We start from the raw sequence: 10,898 nt of genomic DNA, 5'->3' as shown, positions 1-10,898 counted from the left end.
TGGGATTGAATGGTCTTTTGGGCTCCTTGCTCAGCGGGGAGTCTGCTTCTCCCTCTGCCTGCTCTGCCTGCCCCTCCCCCTGCTTGTGGACACCCACGGTCTCGCTCTTTCACTCTGTCAAATAAATAAATAAAATCTTGGGGCACCTGGGTGGCTCAGTGGGTTAAAGCCTCTGCCTTCAGAGCAGGTCATGATCCCAAGGTCCTGGGATAGAGCCCAGAGTCAGGCCCTCTGCTCAGCAGGAAGCCTGCCTCCCCCTCTCTCTCTGCCTGCCTCTTGGCCTACATATGATCTCTGTCTGTCAAATAAATAAATAAAATATTTTTTAAAATAAGTAAACAAATAAAATCTTTAAAAAAAAGGAAACATTAGGCTCTCAGGGGTCCACCCACACAAATGCTGACAAACAACTTTTGCTTCTTCCATCCTGACAGAAGAATGGAAACTTTTTTTTTTTTAAGATTTTATTTATTTTTCAGACAGAGATCACAAGTAGGCAGAGAGGCAGGCAGAGAGAGGAAGGGAAGTAGGCTCCCCGCTGAGCAGAGACATCACCCCCACTCCTCCCTACCACCCAGTCCCATATAGGACTCAATCCCAGGAACCTGGGACCACAATCCCAGCTGAAGACAGAGGCTTTAACCCACTGAGCCACCCAGGTTCCCCGGAAGCTTATTCTTTAGAGAGGGTAAAATGCAGGGTCTGGACTGGATGATACCAGATTCAGTTGAAGGTAGGGATTTCACATTAAAAACAAGGACCTGGGGCTGCCTGGGTGGCTCAATCATTAAGCATCTGCCTTCAGCTCAGGTCATGACCCAGGGTCCTGAGATTGAGCCCCGCATCCAGCTCACTGCTTAGCGGGAAGGCTGCTTCTCCCTCTCCTACTTCCCCTGCTTGTGTTCCCTCTCTTGCTGTGTCTCTCTGTCAAATAAAAAAATAAAATCTTAAAAAAAGAAACCTTAAAATCTTTAAAAAAAATTAAAAATAAAAAAAAAAGGACCCTAAGTAAAAAATTTTTTTATAATAAATGTTAAGATGCTTTTCCTACTCCCTATCCTTCTTCCTGCCTCAGGTCCCAGAATGCTGACATGCAGGTCCATACCACCTGTCATTCAAGAGAAGAGGCTTCTCTATCCTCAGCTCAGCCCAAACCAGCTAAAGAAAGTTGCCATCAGTGACTCCTTGATCGAAGGCCCCAGTGAACAAGCTCCACCCACATGCAGAGCCTAGAGGAAGCTCACTATGAAATATGAGCACTTAGCCACAAACCATCAGGCATTAGATGAAGGCATCTAACATAAATCATAGTAACTAGGAGCTCGGGGGCTGTGGAGTCAGTTAAGCGTCCCACTCTTGGTTTTGGCCCCGGCTGAGATACAGCCTCATGCTGGGCTCTGCGTTAAGTGTGGTCTCTGCTTGAGTTTCTCTCTCCATCTGCCTTCCCTCACCCCCACCCCTCCACCTGGCTACTATTCATTCTCTCTCTCTCTCTCTCTCGCCCCCCTCCCAAAATTTCAATAGTAGTTTTGGAATTCAAAGTTGTGGCGATCTCCCAGAAAGCTGAAGATAAACTTAAAAAGAGGCTAGAAGAATAAAACAGTGTAGGATCAGACTGAGAGGAATAACATTTCAAATTGTAAGAGGGTTTTTTGGTTTGGTTTTTTTTTTTGTTTTTGTTTTTAAAGGGGAGACTTGAGAAAAATAGATGGGAGAATAAAATAATCCAGGAATAATTTAGGATTTTTTTTTTTTTCCTGAACCATAGGACAAGAATTTCCAGAAAGAAAAAGCTTACCAAGTGCCTAGCAAACATGGATGAAAATGGACCTATCACCAAGGTTTCTCATAGTGAAATTTCAAAACAGCAAGGATAAAGGATAAATCCTTCAGCAGGACTTTAAAACACAATCAAAATGACATCAAACCTATCAGTAGGAACACTATAATGAAAGTACTTATAGGGGCACCTGGGTGGCTCTGTTGGTTGAGCGTCCTACTCTGGATTTTGGCTCAGGTCATGAACTCAGGATCGGACTCCATGCTGGGTGTAGAGTCTCTCTGAGATTCCCTCTCTCCCCATCCCTCTGCCCCTTCCTCTGTCTGCAAGCATACTTGAAAAAAAGAAGAGAAAATATTTATTACTGTACAGTCCCAGGAATCTTCTTTAAGAGAAAATTATTTCCAACCTAAAATCCCTCCTCAGTCAAATTATCAATTAAGTATGAAAGTAAAGTAAAAATATTTTCAGACGTAGAACATTTAAAAAAAGAAAAATTGTTCTCCATATACCCTTTCTCAAAGACAACTAGGAAATACCCTCCACCAAAATCAAGGAGTAAACCAAGAAGGGGGAAAAATAGGATAGAAAATTGAGGGTCCAATCAAAACAGAGAAGCAGCTGAAGTAAACCCCTAGGATGAAAGTAAATGCAGAGACCAGTGAAAGAGTGGTCCAGGTCTAGAGAGAAAACAATATAGACTGCAGCCAAACTGAGAGCTCTGAAAGAGAGGTCTAAAAGAAGATTAAATTGATTAACTATGATTGCTAGAATACCAATGTTTTTTAATGTATCAAGAACAGATGTATATACTACTAGAGAAAGTGTGGAGTTAGTTAATAAGTGAAAAACCAAGATAATCCCACCATAGACAAAATGTAAAAGAAAGGAAGAGTAACCATAGTATAATACTAACTTCTATAAGAATAACATTTATTTATTCAGTTTTTAAATTTTTAAATTTTAATTCCAGTATAGTTAACATAAGTGTTAATATTAGTTTCAGATGCATAATACTGTGATTCAATAATCCTACACATTAGTCAGTGTTCATCATGATGCGTGTACAAGAACAGCATTTACTCATTTAATAAAGCATTATGCTGTACGGTATGCTGTTGAAATTCTATTTCAGTGTAGGAGAAGGATAAGGAAGTGGGAAGGGCACATATGTGACATTGTAGCAAAAAGCAAAAGAATCAAATCCTCATCTTCCAATGAAAGGAAAACAATAGATAAGACCTGAATTTGAAAAAACAAGGAGTAGCAATGCATGTTATTTTAGAGACGGTGAGATAAATTCCAAAAGAATTATCTAAGAAGTTGAAAACTGGTGGTCTCTTGGAAAAATATTTTGTCAGAAGGGTAAACAAGTAACAACGGTATGAAGCTTTTCTTTTCTTTCTTTTCATATTTTTAAAATATTTTATTTATTTATTTGACACAAAGAGAGTGAGAGAGGGAATACAAGCAGGGGTAGTGGGAGAGGGAGAAGCAGACTCCCCATTGAGCAGGGAGACTGATGAGGGGCTCAATCCCAGGACCCTAGGTTCATGACCTGAGCTGAAGACAGACACTTAATGACTGAGCCACCCAGGTGCCCCATTATTAAATTTTTCAAAAGAGACACTGTTGTTGGGAAACTGTTGATTAATGTATAGACTCGGTGAATAACTTTGAAGGAAAAATTATTTTCAATCTAAAATAATCTGAGAACAAAAAATGGAAAAGACTGCTATTTTAAATAATAAAACTTGTAGAGTTACTTGACTCTTTCAACTATTTCAGTGCATAATTTAGAAAAAAACTAATTATAAAATATTTGATGTACTTTTCTTTAGGATGCTATGTTAAAAATACAATGACTAATGATGACTGAATCAGCTGATTCATTATTATTCCTAAATGGAAATTAAAAGATAATTTTTCTACTTGATAACATAACTAGCTAGTGACTAAGTTAGAATTTTGTGAAAATATTTACTAGGGTCTGCATTCAATAAATTCCTTTGAGGGGCACCTGGCTGGCTCAGTTGGAACAACATGTGACACTTGACCTCAGGGTTGTGAATTTGAGCCCCACATTGAGTACGGAGATTAAAAAATAAAAAATTAATTAATTAATGGAGATAAGAAATATTTTAAAAATTCCTTTGGCCCACATTAAAAAAAAAACAATGTGACATTCATGAAGTGGTGACTTAAAGACCTTTAAAACAGGTATCCTGTAGTTCAGCATTAATAGGGTCTTTGTTTTTTCAAAATGCCAACATTATGAGAAAAAACTTCTGTTAAGCCTGAGAAAAGGGAATGAATTCTTTTGCCTGCCGGTCCTGTCCCTCCTGTGCTGAAGCCACGTAAGTTGCTGGAGCCCAGTGGAAGTCAAGAAGGGTTGAGAAGGTCTGCCCAACAAAAGGTGTCACCCCCACAGGGTTATCAAGATGTCCGAAAATTCCTCCTATTAGTTACTCTTTTGTAGTGGACAGCAGGTTGAAACAAGTTTTAACTGGAACAAATTTACTAAGTCACGTATTAACAACTTAACAATTAACAATATAAACAATTCAGTTTATCAGATCTAGTCTCTCAGCAAAATCCTGGTGTTCAAGGACCAGAAATAGTAAGCATTGAAGAGAACAAGAATTATCTGAATCCACACTGTCCTCTAGAAATATAATACCAGCCATATACATTACCTGAAATTGTCCAGTAACTAACAGGAAGTAAGAAACATATAGAATTATTTGTAATTTTTTTAACCCAACATATCTGAGATATTATCATTTCAACATAGAATTAATGAAGAAAATTACTAAGGAGATAGTTTACATTCTTTTGCTAAGACTTTCAATTCCAGTGTGTACTTATCACACAAATCGGTTTGGGCTACACACGTTTGAAGTGCTTAATAGGCATATGCGGTTAGAGTTCAATCATATTGGACAGAGTGGGTCTTAATCAGTGCTTCTCAAAGTGTACTCCCTGGACGAGCAGTATTGATGAGGGACAGAATCAGAAAACATTCACCTAGGGGTACCTGGGTGGCTCTGTGTGTTGAGGATCTGCCTTCGGCTCAGGTCATGATCCCAGGGTCCTGGGATCGAGCCCCAGGTCAGGAGGCTTAGGACAGGGAGTTTGCTTCTCCCTCTCCCTCTTCCTTTGTGCATTCTCTGTCTCTCTCTCAAATAAATAAATAAAATCTTTTTAAAAAGAGAGAGAAGAAAACATTCACCTTTGGCTCAGAAGGCTGACCTATAGCCCGCATAGTTTCGATAAGGATCAAATACGTGCTGGTTGCTACATTCTTGAGGGGTCTCATGACTGCCTGTAAATCTCACTGATAGTTAATACTGAACTGAATGATAAACACCAGAGAAATCTTGTGAAAGTAGTTTTATGAGTAGAAATGTGAAGAAACATTTATGATCTAATACTCCGTGTGATGTGGTTTTAGAATAGAAGTGAGGTTGGGTGTGGGGAGGTCCAGAACCGCTGACCAAGGAAGAATTCTTGAGATGTCTTTGGTGCAAAAGGTTGGTTTTATTAAAGCACGGGGACAGGACCTGCAGGCAGAAAGAGCTGTGGCACCGAGGTTGTGAGGGATGGCTGATTATATACTTGGGAGTTGGGGGGCAAAAGGAAAAGGGAGGTTTCAAAAGAACTTTCATATGCTATGGATGATCGACCTACAAGATACTGAAGGCCTCCCCACTGTCCAGTTAAGATTGTTTTCCCCTCTAACAAGGTATTAACATTAAGATAGTTGGGAGATTCCTGAAGAGAACACACAACTCCCACCCAGGAATGGAGGGTGGGGGGAGGTTGCCGAGTGTCAGCCTTGTCTTCAGCTACCCTTCTGCTCCCTTATCATCTGCACGTCCCCTCCCCCTTGAGTACGAAAGCGTACAGCCACCAGCTTCATATGGCAAAGTGCCGCTCTTTCTGCCAAAGGTTCTGTCCCCGTACTAGGATGTGGCACACTTAAACCCCACAGGGACAGAAGTTCCTGCACTTGGGAGGACCTGCCCTATGTATCCTGCCTTTCAGACCTGCCCTATGTATCTCTTTGTCTGGCTATCATCTGTATCCTTCATCATATCCTTTATTACATAATAAAATGGTGAGTGTAAGTATTTCCTTGAGTTCTGTGAGCTATTCTAGCAAATTATCAAACCTAAGGATGGGTTTATGGGAACCCCAATTTATAGCTTCAGTCATCAGAAGTGTGAGTGATAAGCTGGGTCTTGGAATTGACATCTGAAGTCTTGAAGATGGTCTTGTAGGACTGAGCCCCTAATTTATGGGATCTGTTGCTAACTCCAAGTAGATGGTGTCAGAACTGAGTTGAATTGTAGGATACCCAGCTAATGTTGGAGTATTTGTCAGTGTGTGGAACTGCCCCCACCCCACACATGCGGTGACCAGAAGTAGAAGAGAAAACAGTGTATCTTCCCTTGACAAGGCCTACGTAATTCCCTCTCACACTGTCCCGGGGTAGTCTATATGACCAGTGGTATACTGCAGAGAAAATGGTATGCCCATTCTTTTTTCTTTTTCTCTTAAAGATTTATTTATTTATTTATTTTATTTGAGAGCAAGAGAGAGTGATGGGGAGAGGGACAGAAGGAGATGATCTTCAAGCAGACTTCTCACTGGGTGTAGAGCCCTCCATGTGGCAGCCAAAACCAAGAATCAGACGCTTAACCAACTGAGCTACCCAGTGGCTCTGGGATGTCCATGCTGAGGCTCGGATAAAACGCCTTTAGCTTAGCACTTGGATCCCTTGCTGGGAGTGGGGTGAGGGACTGCTGCTACGTTGTGAAGATACTCAAGCAGCCCTACACAGAAGGTCCATGTAGTGAGGATCTGGGGGCCCCCAGCCAGGACTCAAAAAGAAGCTGAGGCTTCCTGCTAAAAGCCTTATGAGGGAACCGTCCTGGAGGTGGATTCCCCATGCCCAGTAAGTCTGAAATAACTGCAGCCCCAAATGACATCTGAATTGCTGTCTGATGAGACACCCTAAGTCAGAACCACCCCACTAAGCCCCTTCTGAATTTTGACCCACTGAAACTGTACAGAAGAAATTTTTGTTATTTGAAGCCACCAAATGTGGGGATAATATTCTATGCAGCAGTAGGTGACTCATATCCCATGGCCAGGAGAATTTTGAAATAGTTAACTCAAAGTTTATGCATATAGGAAAACTAGATCAAATGAATGTAAACTGCTGCCCTAAGAATATGTGACTCATGCTAGGTTTTGCAAAGACAAAAATGAAAAAATGACAATTCTTTCTTAAAGCTTTAAAAATTACAACCATAATATGTTCTTCTTGTAACACAGACACACACTTTACAAAATTTTGTGACGTAAAAAGGACAACTCCCTGATTCTCTGAAACTGCCCTGATTCTATACATTCCTAAGTATTAATTCTTTAACTTTTCCTTCCTTTTCATGAAATACAAGATTTTTTTTTTTAGTATATTCTCATTTCCCCCCATTCCCAAACTACTTAGAATCTGTTTCTTTTTAATGCTTTCAGAAGAATAGGAATAGTATAAAATGGAGGTACCATATTCTGTCCTTGGACATTTAAATTATTTCAAATTTTCAATATTATTAATAAATGAGAAACATCCCTTATATCTTTACATACCTGTACATTATCTTTATTATTTTTTTTAAAGATTTTATTTATTTATTTGACAGAGATCAAAGTAGGCAGAGAGGCAGGCAGAGAGAGTGACGGAGAAGCAGGCTCAGCAGAGAGCCCAATGCGGGACTCGATCCCAGGACCCTGGGATCATGACCTGAGCCAAAGGCAGAGGCTTAACCCACTGAGCCACCCAGGCGCCCCTGTACATTATTTTTAAAGTAAATTCTTAGAAATGAAATTGCTGGGGTACCTGGGTGGCTTAGTGGGTTAAGCCTCTGCCTTCGGCTCGGGTCGTGATCTCGGGGTCCTGGGATCCAGCCCTGCATCGGGCTCTCTGTTCGGCGGGGAGCCTGCTTCCCCCTCTCTCTCTGCCTGCCTCTCTGCCTACTTGTGATCTCTGCCAAATAAATAAATAATAATAAAATCTAAAAAAAAAAAAAGAAATGAGATTGCTGAGTGAAAGAGTGTGTACATTTAAACATCTGATAAATATTGCCAGCTTTTCTTAAAAAAAAAACACCACTGTACACCTTTAGGAACTGTATCTTTGGAGATTATGGATGTTCCTTTCCCCATCTCTACTCAAATTCTGATTAATGAAGAATATGCACCCCCCCCAAATTGGTTAAATGGTGATTGAAATACAATTCCATTAATATGGTCAAGGTCCTACTACTCCAATGCTAAGCTATAATTTAGCTTAGGTCCGATGCCAAAATACAGATTCTTACTGCTGGCCTGAATTCAGATATTGTGACCCACACGCTCAGGCATTCTTGCAGAGAAATCAATCAAAAACCAAAATTCTCTTCCTTTTATATATTAAAGCCCCAAATTGTATTCTCCTCAATTAATTGGGTCTGATGAGTCTGGTTTCCAACAGCAGTAGCTAAATCTCAAATCCTCCCCCTACCCCCAATGGTGAAGCCCCATCTGAAACACCTCTAAAGTGGAATCAGTCCTCCCTGTCGAGTAGCTCCCAGATGAAAAAGCTATTCTACTGATTCTTTTTTCCCCTTTTATTCATTTATTTATTTGACACAGAGAGAGAGAGAGAGAAAGAGAGAGAGAGAATGAGCGCACAAGCAGTAGGGGCAGCCGAGGGAGAGGGAGAAGCCGGCTCACCACAGAGCAGGGAGCCGGATGTGGGGCTCCATATGGGGCTCAATCTCAGGACCCTGGGATCATGACCTGAGCCGAAGGCAGATGCTTAACAGACTAAGCCACCCAGGAGCCCCTATTCTATTGAATCAAGATGAAGAAGGGCATGTGGAGAGGCAGTCCCAAAGGATTCTTTTTTTTTTTTTTTTTTTTAGATTTTATTTATTTATTTGACAGTGAGAGACACAGTGAAAGAGGGAACACAAGCAGGGGGAGTGGGAGAGGGAAAAGCAGGCTTCCCCCTGAGCAGGGAGCTGATGTAGGGTTTGACCCCAGGACCCTGGGACCATGACCTGAGCCGAAGGCAGACACCTAAAGACTGAAATACCCAGGTGCCCCAAATGATCCTTTTTGTTGAGGAAGAGAACTGAGGTCTGTTTCTCAGACATGATTTGAAAAATAATTGACTGGGTACTGGAGGGGCTCATTTCTGCTTCACCATTGTTCTGTTGATCCACTGGATGGATAGAGAAGTAGAGACTTGATTCCTGGTGCCAATGGTTACAGTGAGCTATATTACTGAAGGCAAGTAGTTAGAAAGGTGGGCTTTTGGCTTACTGTTACATAGTTACTGATAGCAGGATATATTTCTTAAGTATAATTATATTGTTTCACTTTCTGATTAAAGACCTCTGGTGGGGCACCTGGCTGGCTTAGTGCGTTAAAGCCTCTGACTTCAGCTCAGGTCATGATCTCAGGGTCCTGGGATGGAGTTCCACATCAGGCTCTCTGCTTAGTGGGGAGTCTGCTTCCCCCCTCTCTCTGCCTGCCTCTCTGCCTACTTGTGATCTCTGTCTGTCAAATAAATAAGTAAAATCTTAAAAAAAAAAAAAAAAAGACCTCTGATGATTCATCAATGCCCAAATCTTAAAGTCTACATTTTCCTAATTTGGCTTTTAAAACCCTTCACAATCTAATCCAAACCTATATTTCCACTTCTTTCATTATTCCTACCCTACCTTCTACCCCACTTTCCTATTTTTTGAAATCCAGTTTTCAACTATGCCAAAAAACTGGCCATTGTCTCGTTAGGCAACGCATGATGAATCATGTTTTTGACATACCTTATCAATGTTGAGAACACCTATTTACCCTGAATTATTCAGAATATATCCTGCCTGAACTATCAGCAGCTGAAAGTTAAATCTGATGTCTATTCACTGAACTGTTATTACTAACTCTTATCATTAGCCTGATTACATTTTCCATTTCTTTGAACCAGATCTCTGTCCTTATATTTAAGATTTGGCTTTTTAAAATTATAAAATCAATGGAATATAGAAAAGAAGATAATATTACAAATTAGTTTTTTAAAAAAGAAATAATGCTGGGTGGGGGAGTGCCTGAGTGGCTCAGTCAGGTAAGCGTCTGGCTCAGATCAAGAGTTCAGGGTCATGGAATGGAGCCCCATATCTGACTCCTCACTCAGCAGGGTCTCACTCAGCAGGGTGGTTCAGTGAGTTAAAGCCTCTGCCTTCGGCTCAGGTCATGATCCTAGAGTCCTGGGATTCAGCCCCACATTGGGCTCTCTGCTCAGCGGGGAGCCTGCTTCCTCCTCTCTCTGCCAGCTTGTGATCTCTGTCTGTCCAATAAATAAATAAAATCTTTAAAACAACAACAACAACAACACTTTGGGTGCCTGGGTGGCTCAGTGAGTTAAGCCTCTGCCTTCGGCTCAGGTCATGATCTCAGGGTCCTGGGATCGAGTTCCGCATCGGGCTCTCTGCTTGGCAGGGATTCTGCTTTCTCTTCTCTCTCTCTGCCTGCCCCTCTGCCTTCTTGTGATCTCTCTCTCTGTCAAAACAAACAAACAAACAAACAAACAAAAAAACCCACACACAAAAAACAACACTTTAAAATAAAGAACTAAATCTTAAAAAAAAGAAAGAAAGAAAGAAAGAAAAAATTCTGTTATTTTTTTTTTAAAGGACTTAGGGGCTCCTGGATGGCTCAGTTGGTTTAACATCTGCCTTCCACTCAGGTCATGATCCCAGGGTCCTGGAATCAAGCCCCACATGGAGCACCACATCTGGTTCCCTGCTCAGCAGGGAGCCTGCTTCTTCCTCTCCTCCCCGCTTGTGCTCTTTCTTGCTATCTCTGTTACAATCTGTCTCTCTCTCAAATAAATAAATAAAATCTTAAAAAAAAAAAAGGACTTAAATGTATACAGTTTTACTCCTAGGTCCATACCTAACAGAAATGTAGATATATGTGAACTAAAAATATATATTAAAGAAACAACCACAGATTATTCATGATAAATAAAAACTAGAGACAACCCACTGTAGACTGCACAAAT

Source organism: Mustela putorius, unplaced genomic scaffold (genome assembly GCF_011764305.1).
Source record: "Mustela putorius furo isolate JIRA1106 unplaced genomic scaffold, ASM1176430v1.1 tig00003962_pilon_pilon_pilon, whole genome shotgun sequence".
NCBI lineage: Eukaryota > Metazoa > Chordata > Mammalia > Carnivora > Mustelidae > Mustela > Mustela putorius.
This window is presented reverse-complemented; position numbering follows the sequence as displayed.